This window comes from Lynx rufus, unplaced genomic scaffold, assembly GCF_022079265.1.
Source record: "Lynx rufus isolate CCGP_SWC_20201006 ecotype Redwood Valley unplaced genomic scaffold, mLynRuf1.p SCAF_6, whole genome shotgun sequence".
Classification (NCBI taxonomy): domain Eukaryota; kingdom Metazoa; phylum Chordata; class Mammalia; order Carnivora; family Felidae; genus Lynx; species Lynx rufus.
The window spans coordinates 116,021,082-116,044,339 of record NW_025814878.1 but is presented as its reverse complement, the minus strand read 5'-3'; the positions used below and the strand labels follow the sequence as shown (position 1 = coordinate 116,044,339).

The 23,258-nt window shown below is 42.5% G+C and overlaps 1 pseudogene; it reads right to left on the bottom strand.

Moving 5' to 3' along the window:
- Nucleotides 1-426: 426 nt before the first annotated feature.
- LOC124529203 (patr class I histocompatibility antigen, A-2 alpha chain-like) lies at nucleotides 427-20,828 on the bottom strand (annotated as a pseudogene).
- Between the last annotated feature and the right edge of the window lie 2,430 nt (nucleotides 20,829-23,258).

Here is a 23,258-nt window from a genome sequence, read left to right as displayed (position 1 = left end):
TGCCACTGCCTCGGTCAGTCATGATTTCAATCACTTCAATTTTCCCATACTGTTCAAAATAATCTCTTACATGATGTCCTTCAGTATCTTCTTTAATGCCACTGACAAAAATCTTTTTCACAGTTAAGTGAGCACCAGGTCTTTGAGAATCTTCTCTGGAGACAGTCCTCTTTGGTTCTACAACTCTTACATCCAACTTGTGTGGTCTTGTATTCATGGCTGCATCCATCTTCTCCACAGTGGCATATGTGACAAACCCAAAGCCTCAGGAGCTCTTGGTGTTTGGATCTCTCATAACCACACAGTCTATAAGTGTTCCCCATTGCTCAAAATAAGAGCAGGAATGGGCACAATCCTTTAAGGAAACAAAGAAAAAAAAATCAAAAATTCAAAGATGGGGGCTGAGGGCCTAACCCAAGCCTGACCTTAGGCTGACCTGGCCACATAAACTATCTCTGTCCTGGACACAGCACAGGCCTGGGTGATGTCCCAGTCCCTGTCATCACAGATCCTGGTGGGACAAAGTTCCACTGAAGAGACAAGGACAAAGGAGCAGAGAAAATGACTCTGCTTAGGAGTGACCATGTCAAAGCCCAAAATGCACTGAGCACCAACTGGTCACAGTCCCATCCATGCTGGTGCCTCACAGCCTCTCCTGTAACCACATGCAACAGACGAAGCACAGCAAACGTGTATTCTGGAAGGTTCTCAGTGCTTCCATTTATTTCTGTTCTCAAATTTAAGGAATCATCTCTTCTAAATAGCCCATAAAGCAACACCCCATGATAAGAATGTGGAAAAAAAAACCAAATTTATATTCAGATTCTTATTTTCAATATAAAAAATGTTGCAACTCAGTGCAATGTGAAGTTAAGACAGAGATAGAGACATCTAGTCCTGCCTCTGCTAGAACAAGAAAGTAGATTAGAAAGGGGCAAAGGTCAATGTGGGGAGGTGTCGTGGTGGGCAGCGTGTTGGGCCAGTCTCTCCACCTCCTCTCATTATGCTAAGTCACATTCAGACACACTTTGCAGAAAGAAAGTGCAGTCAGAGATTCCTGAAGTCACAATGGGGAGTGGGATTAAGAACTAACCTTGTATTACTTAGTCCCCCACAAGGTGGCTGGCTCACACTGTGAAAGAAAATAATCATGAACAAATTCAAGTCAGTCGCTTTAAGTGGTGACATTATGAGCAGCCCACCATATGCTCAAAATGTCCCACTCAAAGAATCCCCATAACCCAGTCGTGTCCCCTCTGCTCAACCCCACACTTCAGGTCTTTCAGGGCCTTACCTTTAGGAGTTGTGAGAGACACATCAGAGCCCTGGGCACCGTCATCACCTGGGGTAGAACAAACAGGACATGATCAAAGCCACGGGAGATGAGACTAAAGGAGGAGCTATGGTGGGGGGTGAGCTCCCCATGGGGTCCTGTCTACACTATCCCAGGGTTTCTGGGATCACCCCCTCCATACTTACATGCAGCGTGAGAGTAGCTCAGTCCTTTTCCTCCTGTGGGAAGAAGGCATCATGACAGAGGCCAGGGAGAAAGCTATGATGTCCTAAAGGAATCTCCCTAGTCCTGGATCCCAGGAAAGTTTCCAGAACTCTTAACCATACCCAAGGCAGGATCAGAAAACATAAGAAAAGTACATGTGTGTGGACCAGACCAACTGCACTTCTGGAGTCTGTCCTCAGCAGGGGAATTCCTTTCTGTCCTATGACTGTTGGGAATCAGGTCCCCATCATCAGATTCATTAGGGTGAAAATTTGCCCTTCACTCTCACATGTGATTTACTAAAAGTGTGAGTGTTATTAGTCAGCTCCAGAATGAGCAAGCACATGCATGTGGATGGTACTTCTTATTAACAAAGCAGGACAATCTGCCACCTGGACTTGAAACCCTTCAGTGGAGTCAGAAAACTCAGATCCTCCCACCTCTTCCCTACCTGGGCTCTTCTTCCTCCAGATCTCAATGCCAGACCACAGCTCCAAGGAGAACCAGACCAGCAATGATGCCCATGATGGGGATGGAGGGCTGAGAAGCGACTTTGGGAAGGGGAAGGAAGGTGAGGGCCCTGACCCCAGGCATCAGCCCCCACCCTGCTAGAGTTCTCCACAAGGGCTCCTGATTCCTCTGAGAAGAGGGTCTATGTCTAGGTCTCCCCCCTTATCCTGTCTCAGCATGAGGGGCTTAGGCAGCTCCACCATGCTGCCTGTGGCACGTGTATCTCTGCTCCTCTCCAGAAGGCACCACCATAGCTGCCCCCTTCTGGAAGGTCCCATCCCCCAAAAGTCTGGTGTCCACAAGCGCTGTGTCCGGGTGTGGTCTTCCCTGTCATGCTGCCAGGTCAGAGTGATCTCTGCAGGGTAGCCCAAGGCCCAGAACCTCAGGGTCACCTCATGTCAGAGGTGGGGTGGTAGGTCATGTGTGTCTTTGGGGAATCTGAGAAAAAGGCTCAGAAAATTAAAAAAATTTTGCTTTGGTCATAGGTCACACCAGCAGCATTCATGTGACTATCCTGAGAATGGATGTGGCAACTGAAGTGGGGGAAGGGAGCACAAAACCCAGATGCCAGCCTGGACACAGGGACCTGAGATCATTTCTTATTCCTTGAAAAGTTCTAGGATGAAGACAAGACAGGACAGACTAGGAGGCTACAGCTCTCTGAGGGAAGAAAAGGATTTCTGCTTCTGACCTGGGTGGAAGCAGAGTGACTCAGAAAAGTTCAAACACATAGTACATGGGGCAGAGAACAAGGCCTGAAAGAGAAAGTCCCCCGCAATTCTTAAAGCTGCCAACAGAGAATCAGAGGGTATTGCTAGTTGGTTATTGCAGGGATGGATGGTTTCTTTCTCCATCCCTGGGGGACTGAATCCCTTAATTGTTTCTGAGAGAAGGGCTGGGCCTCTAGGCTAGTTAGTCACTCTTCTGGCAGAGGATCTGAACAGCCAAGGCTTAATCCCTCGACTCCTGACCTATGGTATTCGGGCATCTATTCCATTTTCCTCCCCTCTTCCGGGGAGCACAGCCCTAGTCTCTGGAGAGATCGCAGAAGTGCTGAGGTGACCCTCCCAACTGCGCGCTGCAACCTCTCCTTCCCTTTCTCCAGGTACCTGCGGAGCCTATACCACGCATGCACGTCACCTCCAGGTAGTTCCTATGGTGCTCCGCCACACTGGCCGCCTGCCACTTGTGGCAGGTGACCTGTGTGTGTCCGCCACGGTTCAGGAACACAGGTCCTCATTCAGGCACAGTTGCAGGCGAACTGCCAATGTCTACTGAGCAGGGGTCCATAAGAACCCACGAACCCACCGGGCAACCATAGGTCACCTGAAAGGTGAGACCCTGGCCATGCCCCCAAAGTCAGCCTTGCACATAGTCCCACTCCCGTGAAGCACCCCCTGCCTGCCTGCCTCAATGATGGGGCGTGGTGATTGGTCACAACCAGTTTCCAATTCAACAGTGGAGGAATCCCTGCGGAGACTCCCTGGATGGAGGGTCAGGGTTGGATTCTGAGGCCTCCAGAGGAAGCTCCAAACCAGAGTCTAGAGAAGACGCTGTCCTGCCCATGGGAGATAGGGAGACTCGTGACCTGCGATCCACTCAGCTTCGTTCACTGGCCTCACTCTGGTTGTAGGGATTTTAGTTAGCCCCTTGGTGTAGAAATGTGTCTAAGAATATTGCAATCAGACTCATAAAGCTCCTAAGTTGTTGTGCTTTATATATATATATATATATATATATATATATATATATATATACACACACACATATATATGTATTTGTGTATATATGTATTTGTGTGTGTGTATATATATATATATTATGGTTGTATTTTTTTTTAAGTTTTAATTTAGGGGCGCCTGTGTAGCTCACTCGGTTAAGCATCCAACTTCAACTTCAGCTCAGGTCATTATCTTGTAGCTTGTGAGTTCAAGCCCCAGGTCAGCTAAGTGCTGACAGCTCAGCGCCTGGAGACTGCTTTGGATTCTGTGTCTTTCTCTTTCTCTCCCCATCTCACACTCTGTCTCTCTCTCTCAAAAATAAATAAACATTAAAAAAATTTTTTTAAGTTTTAATTTAAATTCTACTTAGTTAATATACTGTGTAATATTAGTTTCAAGTGTACAATACAGTGATTCAACAGTTCCATACATCACTCTGTGCTCATCACAAGTGTAATTCTTAATCCCCACGAACTATTTCACCCATCCCCCCACCGGCTTCCCCTCTGGTAACCATCAGTCTGTTCTATATAGTTAACAGTCTATTTCTTTGTTTCTCTCTCTCTCCCTTTTTCTCTTTGTTTATTGATTTCACTCATATGTGAAATTTAAAAAACAAAACAAAGAAGCAAAGGGGGAATAAAATAGAGGATTCATAGTTGTGTTTTTATTTTTTATTAGATTTTTAAAGATGTTTTATTTATTTTTGAGACAGAGAGACAGAGACAGAGACAGAGACAGAGACAGAGGTGCAAGCAGCGGAGGGGCAGAGAGAGAGGGAGACACAGAATCCGAAGCAGGCTCCAGGTTCTGAGGTGTCAGCACAGAGCCTGACTCAGGGCTAGAACTCATGAACCTCAAGATCATGACCTGAGCTGAAGTCAGATGCTTCACCAACTGAGCCACCCAGGTGCCCCTTAGTTGTATTTTACTTTTAAGATTTATTTTAATTTTAGAGACAGTGCTTGCACGAGTTGGGGAGGGGGCAGAGGGAAAGAGAGAATATTTTTGTTGTTGTTTATTTATTTTGAGAGAGAAAGTGAGTGAGGGAGAGGCAGAGAGAGAGACAGAGAATTCCAAATGGGTCTTTCATATATGGCCTTTATGATGTTGAAGTATGTTCCTCCTATCCCTGTTTTCTTGAGGGTTTTTATCAAGAAAGGATGGTGTATTTTGTCAAATGCTTTTTCTGCATCTATTGAGATCATATTGTTCTTTGCTTTTATTAATGAGTGTATCACCTTGTGGATTTGCAAATATTGAACCAGCCCTGTAGCCGAGGAATAAGTTCCACTGGGTCATTGTGAATAATTCTTTTAATGTACTGTTGAATTCAATTTGCTAGTGTTTTGTTGAAAATTTTTGCATCCAGTTTCATCAGGGATATTGGTCTATAATTCTCCTTTTTAGTGGGGTCTTTGTCTTGTTTTGGAATTAAGGTAATGCTAAGCTTGTAGAATGAGTTTGGAAGTTTTCCTTTCATTTCTATTTTTTGGAACAGTTTGAGAAGAATAGGTATTAACTCTTCTTTAAATGTTTGGTAAAATTCCCCTGGGAAGCTATCTGGCCCTGGACTGTTGTTTGTTGGGAAATTTTTGATTACTGATTCAATTTATTTGCTAATTATGCATCTGTTCAAATTTTCTACTTCTTCTTGTTTCAGTTTTTGCAGGTTGTATGTTTCTAGGAATTTATCCATTTCTTTCATATTTCCCAGTTTGTTGGCATATAATTGTTCATAATATTCTCTTATAATTGTTTGCATTTCTGTGGTGTTGGTTGTTATCTCTCCTCTTTCATTCACAATTTTATTTATTTGGGTTATATCTCTTCTTTTTGATAAGTCTAGCTAGGGGGTCATCAATTTTATTAATTTTTTTGAATAACCAGCTTAGTTTCATTGATCTGTTTCTGTTATTTTGTTGTTGTTTTGTTTTGTTTTATTTGTTTCTATATTGTTTATTTCTGCTCTAGTCTTTATTATTTCCCTTCTGCTGGCTTTAGGCTTTGCTTTCTGTTCCTTTTCTAACTCCTTTAGGTATAAGGTTAGGTTGGGTATTTGAGGCTTTTCTTTCTTCTTGAGGAAGACCTGTGTTGCAATATACTTTCCTCTTAGGACTACTTTGGTTTATAGCATGTGCCCCTTCAAAACAGCACACCTGTATCCCTTGGATAAATACCTAGTAGTGCAATTGCTGAGTCGTAGGATAGTTCTATTTTTGATTTTTTGAGGAACCTCCATACTCTTTTCCAGAGTGGCTGCACCAGTTTGCATTCCCACCAGCAGTGCAAAAGAGATCCTCTTTCTCTGCATCTTTGCCAACATCTGTTGTTGCCTGAGTTGTTAATGTTGGCCATTCTGACAGGTGTGAGGTGATATGTCATTGTGGTTTTGATTTGCATTTCCCTGATGAGTAGTGATTTTGAACATCTTTTCATTTGTGTGTTGGCTATTTGCCTGCTTCAATGGGAAAATGTCTATTCAAATCCTCTGCCCATTTTTTTAAATTTTCTTAATGTTTAGTTACTTTTTGAGAGAGAGAGAGAGTGCAGGTTGGGGAGGGGCAGAGAGAGAAGAAGACACAGAATCTGAAGCAGGCTCCAAGCTCTGAGCTGTCAGCACAGAACTCAACGCGGGGCTCTAACTCCTGAACCATGAGATCATGACCTGAACTGAAGTTGGATGCTTAACTGACTGAACCACTCAGATGTCCCATCTTCTGCCCATTTTTTAATCATATCGTTTGGGAGGTTTGATGTTAAACAGTATGCGTTAATTATATCTTTGGGGTATTAACCCCTTATCAGATATATAATTTGCAAGAGAAGGAGTTAAGATGGGAGAGGAGTAGGGGCAACCCTAAGCTTACCTTATCCCTTGAACACAGCTAGATAAAGATCAAATCATTCTGAGCACCCAAGAAATTAATCTAAAGACTACACAACCAGAGGCAGAAAAACAGCACATCATGGAAGATAGGAGCTATGGAAAGTTGATGGGGTGAGGGGAGAATTTCAGGTGCTGTAGAGGGGAGAGAGTCCTGGTCACGAAGAGAGGAGCCAGACAGAGAGAGAGAGAAAGCACGCGCAGGGGATTGCACAAGAAAAACACTTCCCCAAAACCAAAGGAGAGGGGCTCACTATTGCAAGTTTTTACAAGCAGTGGAGCTCAAATTCTGAGGTTTTAGAAATCTGCACCATCACTGGGGTCTTGCCTGGCAGGCTCAGTAGTGCTCTGGAAGGGAAGGAGGGTGGAGACCCAGGAGCAGACAGTGTAGTCTGAGGATCCCTTGGATCACTCAGGTTGAAACAGTTGCCTTTCTAGGAGTGTATTTGGGAGTAGTGGCATGGCATCTCCAAGGACAAAAGAACTAGCACCACCAAAGTGCTGCCCTGTTCACTAGCATAGGAACAAAGACACCGGTTGAAGGCAGCAAACCTTGGTACCAGCTTTTTGCTGCACTTTACCATAAACACCAAACCTCTGTGCATTCATGCAACTGTTTTCTGGGACAAACCAGCACAGATCACAGTGTGGCAAGATCCTCCCTCAGAGGCTCAGTATGAGTCTGAGCTGTACAGATCCTTAAAATCTGGAGTTTTGAAACCCAGCTGCATGCCTGAGATGAAACATGGGAGTACTGTGCAGCCTGGTAGACAGACAGCTTAGACACAGACAGGGTGAAGGCAGAGATCTGATGGAAACCAGGGACACAAGAGGGGTCATTGTGTGCTTTTCTGTGGGGGCTTCCTGAAGACTGGCAGGTGTGAACTCCCTGCTCCCTGGAGGAGAGAACAGAACGATGCCATCCCCCCCCATCAGCACTGACTGACTTCAGTGAGCAACACAGTACCCCCCAGTGAAGGCTTACACAAAGCCCCATCCCCCTGTGTCCTGCAGGTGCATTTCCACGAAGGGCATGTCCACCAGAGAATCAGTGCAGCAGGCCCCTCCCCCAGAATGCCAGCACAAACCCCTGGCATGCACCAAGTCTATGATCATAGAGTGCTTCAAAGATTCAGCTCTAGGGGAAACAGGATCTAGCTTCTTCTACCAAGCAGACCAAAACATACCTGGTTAAAATTTGCCACACAGTGGACAAGGTCCAAACACCCCACACACAGGCAAGAAGAAACTCTGCAGAGGACTGACTTGAGAGAAGGAACAGCCAAAACACAACAGCAGAATGCACAATCTGAAACACCTCCTGAAGCACCAGGCCCAAGACGGTATAAGACCTCTTCTTAATATAGCCACTATTCTCAGGAGCAGGAATATAACAGACTTTCCTAACATTCACACAAAAAAGAAGTGACCTAGAAAAAATGACAAGATGGAGGGATTCACCCCAAAAGAAAGAACAGGGAGAAGTAATGGCCAGGGGTTTAATGAAAACTGATATAAGATGCCTGAACTAGAATTAAAAACAACAATCATAAAGATACTAGCTGGCCTTGAAAAAGCATAGAAAACACTAGACAGTCCCTTACCGAAGAGATAAAATAACTAAAAACTACTCAGGCCAAAATAAAAAGTACTATACCTGATATGCAAAATTGACTGGACGCAATTACAACGAGGATGGACGAAGCAGAGGAAAAAATCAGTGATATAGAAGAAAAATTATGGAAAGTAATGAAGCTGAAAAGAAGAGGTAAAGACAAGTATTAGATCATGAATGTAGACTTAGGGAACTCAGTGATCCCTTAAGATGTATTAATATTGGTATCATAGGAGTCCCTGAAGAAGAACAGAATGAAAGGGGGGAGAAGGTTTATTTGAGCAATGATAGCTGAAAAGTTCCCTAATCTGGGGAAGAAAACAGACATCAAAATTCAAGAAGCACAGAGAACTCCCATCAAAATGAATAAAAGCTGGCCCACACCAAGACATATCATAGTCAAATTCACAAAATACACAGACAAGAAAAGAATCCTGAAAGCAGCAATAGAAAAAAGTCATTAACCTACAAGAAAAGACAAATCAGATTTGCAGTAGGTCTGTTCACAGAAACTTGGCAGGCCAGAAGGGAGTGCCATGATATATTCAAGGTGCTGAATGGGGAAAACATGCAGCCAAGAATACTTTATCCAGCAAGGCTGTCATTTAGAATAGGAGAGATAAACAGATTCTCAGACAAACAAAATCTAAAGGAGTTTGTGATCACTAAACCAGCTCTGCAAGACATGTTAAAGGGGAAAGAGGATGCTTTGAGTGGGAAAGAAAGACCAAAAGCAACAAAGGCTAGAAAGGAACAGAGAACATCACCAGAAGCACCGTATGGCAGTGGCTAAGTTCATATCTATCAATAATTACTCTGAATATAAGTGGACTAAATGTACCAATCAAAAAACATAGGGTATCAGAATGGGTAAAAAATACAAGATCCATCTATATGCTACCTACAAGAGACTCATTTTAGACCTAAAGACACCTACAAATTGAAACTGAGGAGATGGAGAACCATCTATCATGTTAACAGACATCAAAAGAAAGCCAGAGTAGCTGTACTTATATCAGACAAACTAGATTTTAAAACAAAAATTGTAACAAGAGATGAAGAAGGGCACTATATCATAATTAAAGGGTCTATCCATCAAGAAGATCTAATAATTATAAATATTATGCCCCCTAACTTGGAACACCCAAATATATAAATCAATTAATACTAACCATTGAAAATCTCATTGATAATAACACAATAATAGTAAGGGACTTTAACATCCCACTTACAACAATGGACAGATCACCCAAGTAGAAGATCAACAAGGAAACAATGGCTTTGAATGACACCCTGGACTGGAAGGACCTAACAGATATATTCAGAACATTCCATCCTAAAGCAGCAGAATACACATTCTTTTCGAGTGCACAAAGAACATTCTCCAGAATAGATCACATACTGGGTCACAAATCAGCCCTCAACAAGTACAAAAGATTAAGATCATACCATGCACATTTTAAGACCACAACACTATGAAACTTGAAGTCAACCACAAGCAAAAATTTAGAAAGACCACAAATACATAGAGATTAAAGAATATCCTACTAAAGAATGAATGGGTTAACCAAGATATTAAAGAAGAAATTTTAAAAATACATGGAAGCAAGTGAAAATGAAAACATGACAGTCCAAAACCTTTGGGATGCAGCATAGGTGGTCCTAAGAGGGAAGTATATTGCAATAAGGCCTACCTCAAGAAGCAAAACACAACCTAACTTTATACCTAAAGGAGCTAGAAAAAGAAGAGCAAACAAAGTGTAGAGCCAGCAGAAAAAGAGGAAATAATAAAGATTAGGAGAAAAATAAGTGATATAGAAGCAAACAAAGAGTAGAACAGATCAATGAAACTAAGAGCTGGTTCTTTGGAAGAATTATTTTTTAATTAAAACAATTTTATTACTATAAAGCCAAGACTTATAAAGAAGAAAGTTAAAGCATACAGAAATTTAAGGATTACAGTTTTCCATACTGAGTTCCATACTGGTGTAACACCCTTCAGGTACCCAGGAAACTCTGAACCAGCAGTGTTCAGGAGGTGAATAGATCGCAACACAGACCAGCTTCTGAAGAGTGTCCTGAGGAGTGACTGGGTGTAAGGTAAACACATGTCCTGAAGCTTTCACTCTAGGGGCTAAAAGAATTAATAAAATTGATAAACCCCTAGTCAGACTTATGAGAGAGAGAAAGGACCCAAATAAACAAAACCATGAATGAAAGAGGAGAGATCACAACCAACACCACAGAAATACAATCACAAGAGAATACTAGGAAAATTTATGCACCAACAAATTGGGCAATCTGGAAGAAATGGATATATTCCTAGAAACATACAAACTACCACAACTGAAACAAGAAGAAAATTTGATCAAACCCATAACCAGCAAAGATATTGATCATTAATCACAAATTACCCAACAAACAATAGTCCAAGACCACATGGCTTCCCGGGGGAATTCTACCAGACATTTAAAGAAGAGTTAATACCTATTCTTCTCAAACGGTTCCAAAAAATAGAAATGGAAGGAAAACTTCCAAACACCTTTTATGAGGACAGCATTATATTGATTCCAAAACCAGACAAAAACCCCACTACAAAGGAGAATTTCAGACCAATATCCATGATAAACATGGATGCAAAAGTTCTCAGCAAGATACTAGCAAATTGAATCCAACATTAAAAGAATTACTCACCATGATCAAGTAGGATTTACTCCTGGGGTGCAGAGGTGGTTCAATATTCACAAATCAATCAATGTGATGCACCACATTAATAAAAGAAAGGATAAGAACCATATGATGCTGTCAATAGATTCAGAAAAAGCATTTGACAAAATACAGTATCCATTCCTTTTTTTAAAATATTTTTTACTGCTTATTCATTTTTGAGAGAAAGAGTGTGAGCAGGGAAGGGGCAGAGAGAGAGGGAGACACAGAATCCGAAGCAGGCTCCAGGCTCCACACTGTCAATATAGAGCCTGATGCGGAGATTGAACTCATAAACTGCAAGATCGTGAGCTGAGCCAAAGTTGAAGCTTAACTGACTGAGCCACCCAGGCGCTTGCACAGCATCCATTCTTGAGAAAAAACCTTCAACAAAGAAAGTATAGATGGAACATACCTCAACATCATAAAGTTCATATACAAAAAACCCACAGATATCATCCTCAATGGGGATAAACAGTCTCTACAGTTCCTCTACAGTCAGGAATAAGACAGGGATGTCCACTTTCACCATTACAAGTTAAGATAGTACTGGAAGTCTTAGCCTCAGCAATAAGACAAGAAAGAAAGAAAGAAAGAAAGAAAGAAAGAAAGAAAGAAAGAAAGAAAGAAAGAAAGATAGATGCTGGAGAGGATGTGGAGAAACGGGAACCCTCTTGCACTGTTGGTGGGAATGCAAACTGGTGCAGCCACTCTGGAAAACAGTGTGGAGGTTCCTCAGAAAATTAAAAATAGACCTATCCTATGACCCAGCAGTAGCACTGCTAGGAATTTACCCAAGGGATACAGGAGTGCTGATGCATAGGGGCACTTGTACCCCAATGTTTATAGCAGTACTTTCAACAATAGCCAAATTATGGAAAGAGCCTAAATGTCCATCAACTGATGAATGGATAAAGAAATTGTGGTTTATATACACAATGGAGTACTATGTAGCAATGAGAAAGAATGAAATATGGCCCTTTGTAGAAATGCGGATGGAACTGGAGAGTGTGATGCTAAGTGAAATAAGCCATACAGAGAAAGACAGATACCATATGTTTTCACTCTTATGTGGATCGTGAGAAACTTAACAGAAACCCATGGGGGAGGGGGAGAAAAAAAAGAGGTTAGAGTGGGAGAGAGCCAAAGCATAAGAGACTCTTAAAAACTGAGAACAGGGGCGCCTGGGTGGCGCAGTCGGTTAAGCGTCCGACTTCAGCCAGGTCACGATCTCGCGGTCCGGGAGTTCGAGCCCCGCGTCGGGCTCTGGGCTGATGGCTCAGAGCCTGGAGCCTGTTTCCGATTCTGTGTCTCCCTCTCTCTCTGCCCCTCCCCCGTTCATGCTCTGTCTCTCTCTGTCCCAAAAATAAAAAAATAAACGTTGAAAAAAAAAATTAAAAACTGAGAACAAACTGAGGGTTGATGGGGGGTGGGAGGGAGGGGAGGGTGGGTGATGGGTATTGAGGAGGGCACCTTTTGGGATGAGCACTGGGTGTTGTATGGAAACCAATTTGACAATAAACTTCATATATTGAAAAAAAACATGAAAGAAAGAAAGAAAGAAAGAAAGGCATCCAAATCAGCAAGGAAGAAGTCAAATTTTCACTATTTACAGATGACATGATACTCCATGTAGAAAACCTGAAAGACTCCACCAAAAATTGCTAGAATTCAGAAGTCACAAGATGTAAAATCAATGTATAGAAATATGATGCATTTCTTTTTTTGTTTTGTTTTTTGGGTTTTTTTTTTCTTTTAGGGAGAGAAAGTGCTAGCAGGGGAGAGGAGCAAAGGGAGAGAAAGAGAGAGAGAGAGAGAGAGAGAGAGAGAAGGGAATCCCAAGAAGGCTACATGCTCACACAGAACCCAACACAGGGCTTGATCTCACAACCATAAGATCATGACTGAGCCTAAATCAAGAGTTGGACACTTAACTGGCTGAGCCACCCAGCACCCCACTGTTGTGTTTCTATACACAAGTAATGAAGCATCAGAAAGAGAAATCAAGAAATCGATCCCATTTATAATTGCACCAAAAACCATAAGATACCTAACCCAAAAGGGAAAATATCTGAACTCTTAAACTACAGAACACTTATGAAAAAAATTGAAGAGGACATAAAGAAATGGAAAAACAGTCCATGCTCATGGATTAGAAGTACAAACATTGTTAAAATGTCTATACTACCCAAAGCAATCTACACATTTAATGTGATCCCTATCAAAACATCACCAGCATTATTCACAGAAATAGAAAAAACAATCCTAAAATTGTATAGAACCAAAAAAGACCCTGAATAGCCAAAGAAATTCTGAAAAAGAAAAGCAAAGCTGGAGGTATCATGATTCCAGACTTCAAGTTATATTACAAAGCTGTAATCATCAAGACAGTATGGTACTCTCACAAAAACAAACTTATAGATCAATGGAACAGAATAGAGAACCCAGAAATGGACCCACAAATATATGGTCAACTAATCTTCAGCAAAACAGGAAAGACTATCCAATGGAAAAAAGACAGTTTTTTCAACAGACGGTGTTGAGAAAACTGGACAGCAACATGCAGAACATAACTGGACCGCTTCCTTATGCCATACACAAAAATAAACTAAAAATGGATGAAAGACCTGAATGTGAGACAGGAAACCATCAAAATCCTAGAGGAGAACACAGGCAGCAGCCTCTTTGACCTCAGACAGAGCAACTTCTAACTAGACACAGAGGCAAGGGAAACAAAAGCAAACATGAACTATTAGGACTTCATCAAGTTAAAAACTTCTGCACAGTGAAGGAAACAATCAACAAAAATTAAAGGCAGCCTACATAATGGGATAAGATATTTGCATATGACATATTGGATAAAGGGTTAGTATCAAAAATCTATAAGGAACTTACCAGACTCAACACCCAAAAGACAAATAATCCAGTTACGAAATGGGCAGAGGACATGAATAGACACTTGTCCAAAGAAGACATACAGATGGCCATCAGACACATGAAAAGATGCTCAATATCACTCATCATCAGGGAAATACAAATCAAAACCACCATGAGATACCACCTCACACCTGTCAGAATGGCTAGAATTAATAACAAAGAAACAACAGGTGTTGGCATGGATAGGCGAAAGAGGAGTCCTCTTACTCTGCTTGTGGAAATGCAAACCGGTGTACCTACCTGGAAAACAGTATGGAGGTTCCTCAAAAAGTTAAAAATAGAACTACCCTATAATTTTGCAACGGCACTATTAGGTATTTACATAACGGATGCAAACATACAGATTTGAAGGGGTATGTGCACCCCGATGTTTATAGCAGCATTATCTACAATAGCCAAACTATGGAGAGAACCTAAATGCCCAACTGATAAATGGATAAAGAAGAGGTGGCATATATATACAATGGAATATTACTCAGCCATCAAAAATGAAATATTTTTCTTTTTCATTTACAATGACGTGAATGGACCTAGAGTGTATTATGTTAAGTGAAATAAGTCAGGTCGAGAAAGACAAATACTATATGATTTCACTTATATGTGGAATTTAAGAAATAAACCAGATGACTGGCTCAGTCGGTTGAGTGTCTGACTCTTGATTTTGGCTAAGGTCATGATCTCACAGTTCGTGAAGTCGAGCCCTGCATCAGGCTATGCACTGGCAGCACAGAGTCTGCTTGGGATAATCTCTCTCCCTTTCCCTCTGCCCCTCCCTCTCTCAAAATAAATAAACTTAAAAAAAAAGAAAATAGATGAACATATGAGAAGGGGAAAAAAGAGGAAAGAGGAAAAGAAAAGATGAGAGACTCTTTTTTTTCACTTCACTCATTCCTTGTTCTTTATCCATTTATTTTTTGTTTTACTTTTTATTTTATTCTCAAATTAGTTAACATACAGTGTAGTCTTGGTCTCAGGAGTAGAACCCAGTGATTCATCTCTTACATATGACAGCCAGTACTCATCCTGAAGAGTGCCCTCCTTAATGCCTGTCACCCATTTAACCTTCCCCACTCTGATCGCCCTTCAGTTTGTTCTCTGTATTCAAGAGTCTCCTATGGTTTGCCTCCCTCTATGTTTTTATCTTATTTTTCCACAAGAGACTCTTTTTTTTATTTTATTTATTTTTTAAAATTTACATCCAAATTAGTTAGCATATAGTGAAACAATGATTTCAGGAGTAGATTCCTTAACACCCCTTACTCATTTAGCCCATCCCCCCCCCCACAACCCCTCCAGCAACCCTCAGTTTGTTCTCCATATTTATGAGTCTCTTCTGTTTTGTCCCCCTCCCTGTTTTTATATTATTTTTGTTTCCCTTCCTTTATGTTCATCTGTTTTGCCTCTTAAAGTCCTCATACGAGTGAAGTCATATGATTTTTGTCTTCCTCTGACTAATTTCACTTAGCATAATACCCTCCAGTTCCATCCACATAGCTGCAAATGGCAAGATTTCATTCTTCATTGCCAAGTAATACTCCATTGTGTGTGTGTGTGTGTGTGTGTGTGTGTATATATATATATATATATATATATATATATATATACCACATCTTCTTTATCCATTGATGGACATTTGGGCTCTTTCCATACTTTGGCTATTGTTGATAGTGCTGCTGTAAACATGGGGGGCATGTGTCCCTTCGAAATAGCACACCTGTATCCTGTGGCTAAATGCCTCGTAGTGCAATTGCTGGGTGTAGGGTAGCTCTATTTTTAGTGTTTTAAGGAACCTCCATACTGTTTTCCAGAGTGGCCGCACCAGCCTGCATTCCCACACAAGAGACTCTTAATGATAGAGAACAAACTGAGGGCTGATGCAAGGAGGTGGGGAGAAGATGGGCTAGATAAGGGATGGGTATCAAAGAGGGCACTAGTGATGAGCACTGGGTGTTATATGTAAGTGAGGAATCACTGAATTCTATTCCTAAAACCAATAGTTTTAGGACTGTATGCACTGTATGTTAACTAACTAAAATTTAAGTAAAAAGTCAAATTAAATTAAATTAAATTAAATTAAATTAAATTAAATTAAATTAAAAAATAATAAAGTGTATTTTGTCTATGTATTGCTACACTTGCTTTTTTAAAAAATTTTTTTCAACGTTTTTATTTATTTTTGGGACAGAGAGAGACAGAGCATGAACGGGGGAGGGGCAGAGAGAGAGGGAGACACAGAATCGGAAACAGGCTCCAGGCTCCGAGCCATCAGCCCAGAGCCTGACGCGGGGCTCGAACTCAGGACCGCGAGATCGTGACCTGGCTGAAGTCGGACGCTTAACCGACTGCGCCACCCAGGCGCCCCTACACTTGCTTTTTTAAATTTTCATTTCCATTTGCATAGTAAATGTTTTTCCATCCCTTCACTTTCTGTCAGTGTGTGTCTTTGGGTCTGAAGGGCAGTAACACTAGTGTGTTTTCAGCTGTATTCAGGATAGTTGAATAATTTTAAATAAACTTATGACCCTGGTATTGCTTTTATTTGGAAATTAAGTACGGTTTAAGGAGATGCATTATCAGTGGCAAGTTGACAAGGTATGGACTTGTATATTTTATGTGTCAACTTGATTGGGTGACATGGTTCCAAGATACTTGACTGGGAGAATCCTTTTTTTTTTTTTTTTCATTTTTTTTCCAATATATGAGATTTATTGTCAAATTGGTTTCCATACAACACCCAGTGCTCATCCCAAAATGTGCCCTCCTCAATACCCATCACCCACCCTCCCCTCCCTCCCACCCCCCATCAACCCTCAGTTTGTTCTCAGTTTTTAACAGTCTCTTATGCTTTGGCTCTCTCCCACTCTGACCTCTTTTTTTTTCTTCCCCTCCCCCATGGGTTTCTGTTAAGTTTCTCACGATCCACATAAGAGTGAAAACATATGGTATCTGTCTTTCTCTGTATGGCTTATTTCACTTAGCATCACACTCTCCAGTTCCATCCGCATTTCTACAAAGGGCCATATTTCATTCTTTCTCATTGCTACATAGTACTCCATTGTGTATATAAACCACAATTTCTTTATCCATTGACTGGGAGAATCCTAATACAGATGTCTATTAAGCAATGGGATAAATAAAACATTGATGAGGTTAAAATACAGGTCTTAAAACAGCACTATGGAAGGTTGGGTAAACCAAAGAGACCCCACGCTTGTCCCCCAACGTTAAAAAGCCCCCAAACAAGGGGCGCCTGGGTGGCTCAGTTAGTTGAGCATCTGGCTCTTGATTTCAGTTCAGGTCATGATCTCACAGTTCGTGAGTTCAAGCCCCATATCAGGCTCTGCACTGACAGCGTGGAGCCTGCTTAGGATTCTCTCTTCCTCACTCTCTGCTCCTCCCCTACTTGTGCACTCTCTCTCTCTTTCTCCCAAAATAAGTAAGTAAACATTAAAATATATATTTATTTTTAAGCCCCAAATAAGATGGCTCTAGTTACCCCAGTTTGGAAGAATTTAAAAAGTAAGAAAGCAAAGATCACAATGAAAACTCTGATCAGGAACAGTCAGGCAGATTACCTGAGATAAGATTGACAAGATAGGTAAGGTAGTTTGACCTGACCCCTTGCTGGGGATCCAAAGCCTTGTACATAAGAGTGGGTAAAACGATCAGGGGATAGAGAGCAGAAGATTCCAGGACTCCATTACACAGGAGCCACATGCAAAGGCGGCACGATAACCTGTTCCTGATGCACTAATGTGGCCTATGATTAGATTGAAAAATACAGAAAAATAAGAGATTACAGGATGAAGGTAGAAATTCACGGTGGGAACTGGAATGTTTAAATGATCTTTAAGTGAAGAGTCTGTCTCCTTTGCCTGAATGTTTCATGAGAATGGGTATTATGTCTGACTGGGGAGCGCTTCTCTATCTAGTACTATAAAGCAGAAGGCATGTCAATCCACCCTATAAGCAATACTAATCGGATAGGGTACGTGAAAATAAGACTGCCCAAGCTCAAACAGCATACAATACAAGCTGGAGTGCAGTGCAAAGGTGTACTCTGTCCAGTAGCACTATGCGCAGCAGGTCCTGGAGCTTACAGCAGAGGCCTCTGAGTGCTTCTCAGTGATTACTAAAGTGAACTAGAGTATTTCCATTCAAAGTTACTAGCTTGCTACTGGACATTAATTTTTTTTTAATTTTTTAAAGTTTATTTATTTTTGACAGAGAGAAAGTGAGACATGGCATGAGCAGGGGAAGGGCAGAGAGACAGAGAGGGAGACACAGAATCTGAAGAGGCTCCAGGCTCTGAGCAGTCGGCATAGAGCCCGATGCGGGGCTGGAACTCACCAACTGTGAGATCATGACCTGAGCCAAAGTCGGACACTTAACTGACTGAGCCACCCAGGTCCCCCTTACTGAACATTAATTAAAACTACCCTATGTCTGAAGGACATATAATAATCTTGAGCCTGATATGTCCACGTAGTCTTGGTTAATGTTGGAAAAACACTCTAATGGAGAGGACAATGCCCAGAAGAATTCCATTAAAAAGCAGTAACAGGTGTTGTATGGAAACCAATTTGACAATAAATTTCATATATTGGGGGAAAAATAAATAAATAAATAAATAAATAAATAGCAGTAACAACAATGAGATACCACCTCACAACAGTCAGAATGGCTAAAGTTAACAACTCAGGCAACAACAGATATTGGCAAGGATGCAGAGAAAGAGGAACTCTTTTGCACTGCTGGTGGGAATGCAAATCGGTGCAGACACTCTGGAAAACAGTATGGAGATTCCTCAAAAAGTTAAAAATAGAACTACCCTACAACCCAGCAATTGTACTACTAGGCATTTATCCAAGGGACACAGGTGTGCTGTTTCTAAGGGGCACATGCACCCCCATGTTTATAGCAGCAGTATCAACAGTAGCCAAAGTATGGAAAGAGCCCATATGTCCATTGATGGACGAATGGATAAAGAGGATGTGGTATATATGTACAACGGAGTATTACTTGGCAATCAAAAAGAATGAAATCTTGTCATTTGCAGCTACATGGATGGAACTGGAGGGTATTATGCTAAGCGAAATTAGTCAGTCAGAGAAAGACAAATATCATATGACTTCACTGATATGAGAACTTTAAGATACAAAACAGATGAACATTAAGGGAAGGGAGGCAAAAATAATATAAAAACAGGGAGGGGGACAAAACATAAGAGACTCAAATGCAGAGAACAAACTGAAGGTTGCTGCAGGGGTTGTGGGTGGGGGGTGGGCTAAATAAGTAAGGGGCAATAATGAAGACACTTGTTGGGATGAGCACTGGGTGTTATACATAGGGGATGAATCACTGGAATCTACTCCTGAAATCATTATTGCACTATATGCTAACTAACTTGGATGTAAATTTAAAAATACATATATACATAGTGGTAACAGTTTAACAAATAGTGGAAAGAGTTTCTACAGGATCCCGCTACCAGGAAAATGCAAGGAGGATATGTGCACAAGCAGGGAGCCTCTATTCCGGTAGGACTGACTTGGGACCTGTTGAGGAGGTGCTGGATTCTATCATCACTTGGACAGGGTCCCAGAGACAGCTCTCAAGTAGCCTATGAAAAGCTGCTTGGTTTATGGGTAGCAGCTCCAAGGTGAATGGACAACATCTTGCTTGGAGGCCGCCACTCTGACCAAGGGAGCTAAAAACAGGTCAGCTCCGTGAGCTAACTTGCGTGTGGCTTTGCTAGCAGTGATATAAAAATTGAACAATAAAAGCCCCTGTGTTTTGGATTTAGCAACTCGTGGGCAGTGGCCAACAGCCAGGCCATATGGTCAGGCAGAAGGGAAACTTAGTCTGTTAAAGGAATAACCACACGGGGCACAGCCCTCTGCAAACCACTATGGGAATTTGAGGGGTGCATTATAAAGTAGGACATGTTGGTGCTCATCACAAGAACCACCTTCAAGTTTGGAAGCTGATTGGAAGTGATGAGTGGGTATCTTGATGTCCTCTCTTGAGGTGGCTCCTTGGGTACATGAACTAAAGGGACATTGGGGGCTGCAGTAATCCAGAGAAGGCTGAAACTACATATAGTCTATTTGCATCCTCTGTGGCCCAAAATACCAAAAGGAACTGTTCTCACTGCCAACCACACACTACAGACAGCTAGGAGGCAGATTCCCTGGTAGGAAGTCCTTGAACATAGCTGGCAAGTCAGAGCAATACTAGTAACCCCACGGGAGGGCTACCAATGGGTCTTGACAGGAACAGACATTCTGGGTTGGGTTTTGCTTACTCAGTGGTAGTTGCAAATGTCCAGAGTGCTATTTAAAAAAGAAAAGAAAAGAAAAGAAAAAGAACATAGCTGTAATTCAATTAAAAATTTTAAAAAATAGGGGCACCTGGGTGGCTGAGTTAGTTAAGCATCCGACTCTTGGTTTCGGCTCAGGTCACGGTGTCACAGTTTCTTGACTTCGAGCCCCACGTTGGGCTCTGCACTGATGGCGTGGAGCCTGCTTGGGACTTTTCTCTCTCTCTCCCCGTCTCTCTCTGCCCCCCACCAACTCGTGCTGTCTCAGTCGCCCTCAAAAATAAATAAATAAATGTAAAAAAAAATTTTAATAAAATGCACAGAGAGCATCGATCCTGTGTGGACAGCTCGATGAAATTTTACACGTATGCACTTCCCATGTACTACCACCCAGAGCAAGATGCAGAGCATTTTGGGTTTCGGAGAGATTCCCAGTCAATACGCCACCACAAGAGGTAACAACTCTTCTGACTTCTGGCACTACAAATGAGTCCTCATCTTCAACTTCACATACAAAAAGTCATACTCTCACGTGTCTGGCTTCCTTCACTCAGTGTCACGTCTGTGAGGTTCACCCATGCCGTAGGGTGTAGCGAGAGCCCAGTCTTTTTCAGGGCTGTGTGGTAGTCCATTGTAAGGCTGTGCTACAGTTCATGTACATATGTTCTTGTTAGGCACACTGACATTGTTTCCCATTTGGGGCAATCGTAAACAGTGCCGCTGAGAACATTTTTATACATGCCTTTCGGTGCACGTGACAAAACAAACAAAAGATACTGTACCAGTTTGGAATGCTTGGTCACATTTCCTCATGCTAAAAACATACATTACAAGCCATAATGTCCAACAATGGGCATACAGATATACTGACAGAGAAACAGCTTAACAGAGAGTTGGAATGGACAACGGAAATACTGTGAAAATAGGGCCACAGAGGCATGAAGTGCTGGCTCACACACCTTCACAGAGTGTGCTCCAACCCAGCATGCATGGGAATCAGGAGTGTCCCCGCTAGGGGGAAAAGGTGTCTGTTTTGTTTCCTTGATGGATCTGGGCAGGAGGACGGGGCATGTAAGCGTGACTCTATAATCCTTCCCAAGTGAGAGGACATTGGTATGACTATAGTTCACCTCAACATTCCCTCTTCCTACCCACTACAGTGTCTCAGGACAGGAATGCAAGTACGAGTGCCAGAAACAGGAAGGACTCCTAAGCAGGCGACCGTACCTCCGTTGTTCGACCTTGATGTGAGATTTCCTAAGGGACTGAATGGGAGGGCTGTGCCTTCACCCCATCTGGCAAAGCTGGGGCTGACGGTGAGTGCCGCTAGATTGCCTACTGGTCAGTTAGCCCACGAGTTCTGTCTGGGTGTGACCCTCCCCTCTATGGACGAGAGAAGACAGGGGAGGAGGGACTTGCCAGAATGTATTGCTGCCCGCAGTCTAGACCAGCACAGCAGCTACACATAACGTCCCTTCCAACAGCAGAAAGTTGGGTATAGATGGAGAGAAATAGAAACAACAGCTGAGGGTAAAGGAATGGATAAATGAGTTACGTAATGAGGGAAACCCAGCATTACATTAACACCTCCCAAGAGGTGTGAGCAAGAGAGGACACTGCCTCTTAGCTCGATTATACCAGATGCCTGAGAGAGGGAGCCATACGCTGTGACACCATTCCTGCTTCTGGAACCTGACGAGACTAAATGGAACCAGGAGACCTGAGCGGTCCTGGGAGACACTGTCATACAGCAGGATGATGGGCTAATTGTCACTGACCGAATGGGACTTTAGTAGTGTGCCAGTATCTTTTCAGCTATGGTCCTGTCGCTACAAGGGACCTGTGGTCAAAGACCAGGGGGTGGCCTGTGGTAGACTTATTTGGTCTTTGTCCCTGGTTCCTGGCACAGACCTCCCCAAACCTTTGGGATCTCCTGAGTAATATGAGTGTTTCTAGGTATGCTAATGAGATGACTTGGCCGAGGGGCCTAGATAGCTTCAGGTTGGGGGCTGGTGACCAGAAAGACCAAGCGATGATTAGAGAGTTGGCAACCTCAGCCTCCCTCCCTGACCTCTGGGGAGAGGCTCTGGAGGCTGACTTTAATCACCAATGGCCAGTGATGGAATCAAGCACACCTATATCATGAAGCTTCCATAAAAGCTTCTAAACGACAGAGTTCACAGAGCTTCTGAAATGAACACACCGACATGCTCAGAGGGTGGCACATTCCAACCCCACGGTGACAGAGGCTCCTGCAACTGCGACCTTCACGCTCCCACACTCATGTGCCTCTTCATCTGGTTGCTCATGTGTGTCCTTATAATAAACCACAATAATAAGCATGGAATTTTCCTCAGTTCTAGGAGTCATTCTAGCAAATTATTGAACTTTGAGAGTACCTTCAACTTTGTAGCCAAGTGGAACAAAAGTGCAGGCGACGTGGGAACGTAACAGTTGAGACGTGCCTGTGAAGTGAGGGCAATCTTGTAGGAAGCGTCCTCACACCTGTGGGTCTCATGCTAACTCCAGGTCAACAGTGTCAGAATTGAAATGAATTGAATTGGGAGCACCTGGGTGGCTCAGTCGGTTAAGCGCCCAACTTTGGCTCAGGTCATGATCTCACATCCATGAGTTCGAGCCCCACATGGGGCTCTATGCTGACCACTCAGAGCCTGGAACCTGCTTCGGATTCTGGGTCTCTCTCTTTCTCTGCCCCTCCCCCTCTCCTGCTCTGTTTCTGTCTCAAAAATAAATATTAAAAAAAAGACTGATGAAATGAATCGAATTGGTGACAGGGAATCAGAGCATTGGTTGAATGGAGGAAAAAACCCTCACGGCTCCACAAAGAGAAATTTAGAGGGAGAGCAAGCAAGTCTGTGCTTCCTCTCATCCAGGAGCAAAGGATAAGATAAGTGTAAGCATTTATATCATGTCCTTCTGTCTGCTACCAGCTGTTCATGGTCCTGTTAAAAAAGGAAGACAGCAGGCCCAAAATGAAGTCACTTAAGCCAAATACCACCAAGATCTTAATCCTTAACCTAAATGCAGCTTCAGCTTCTCCC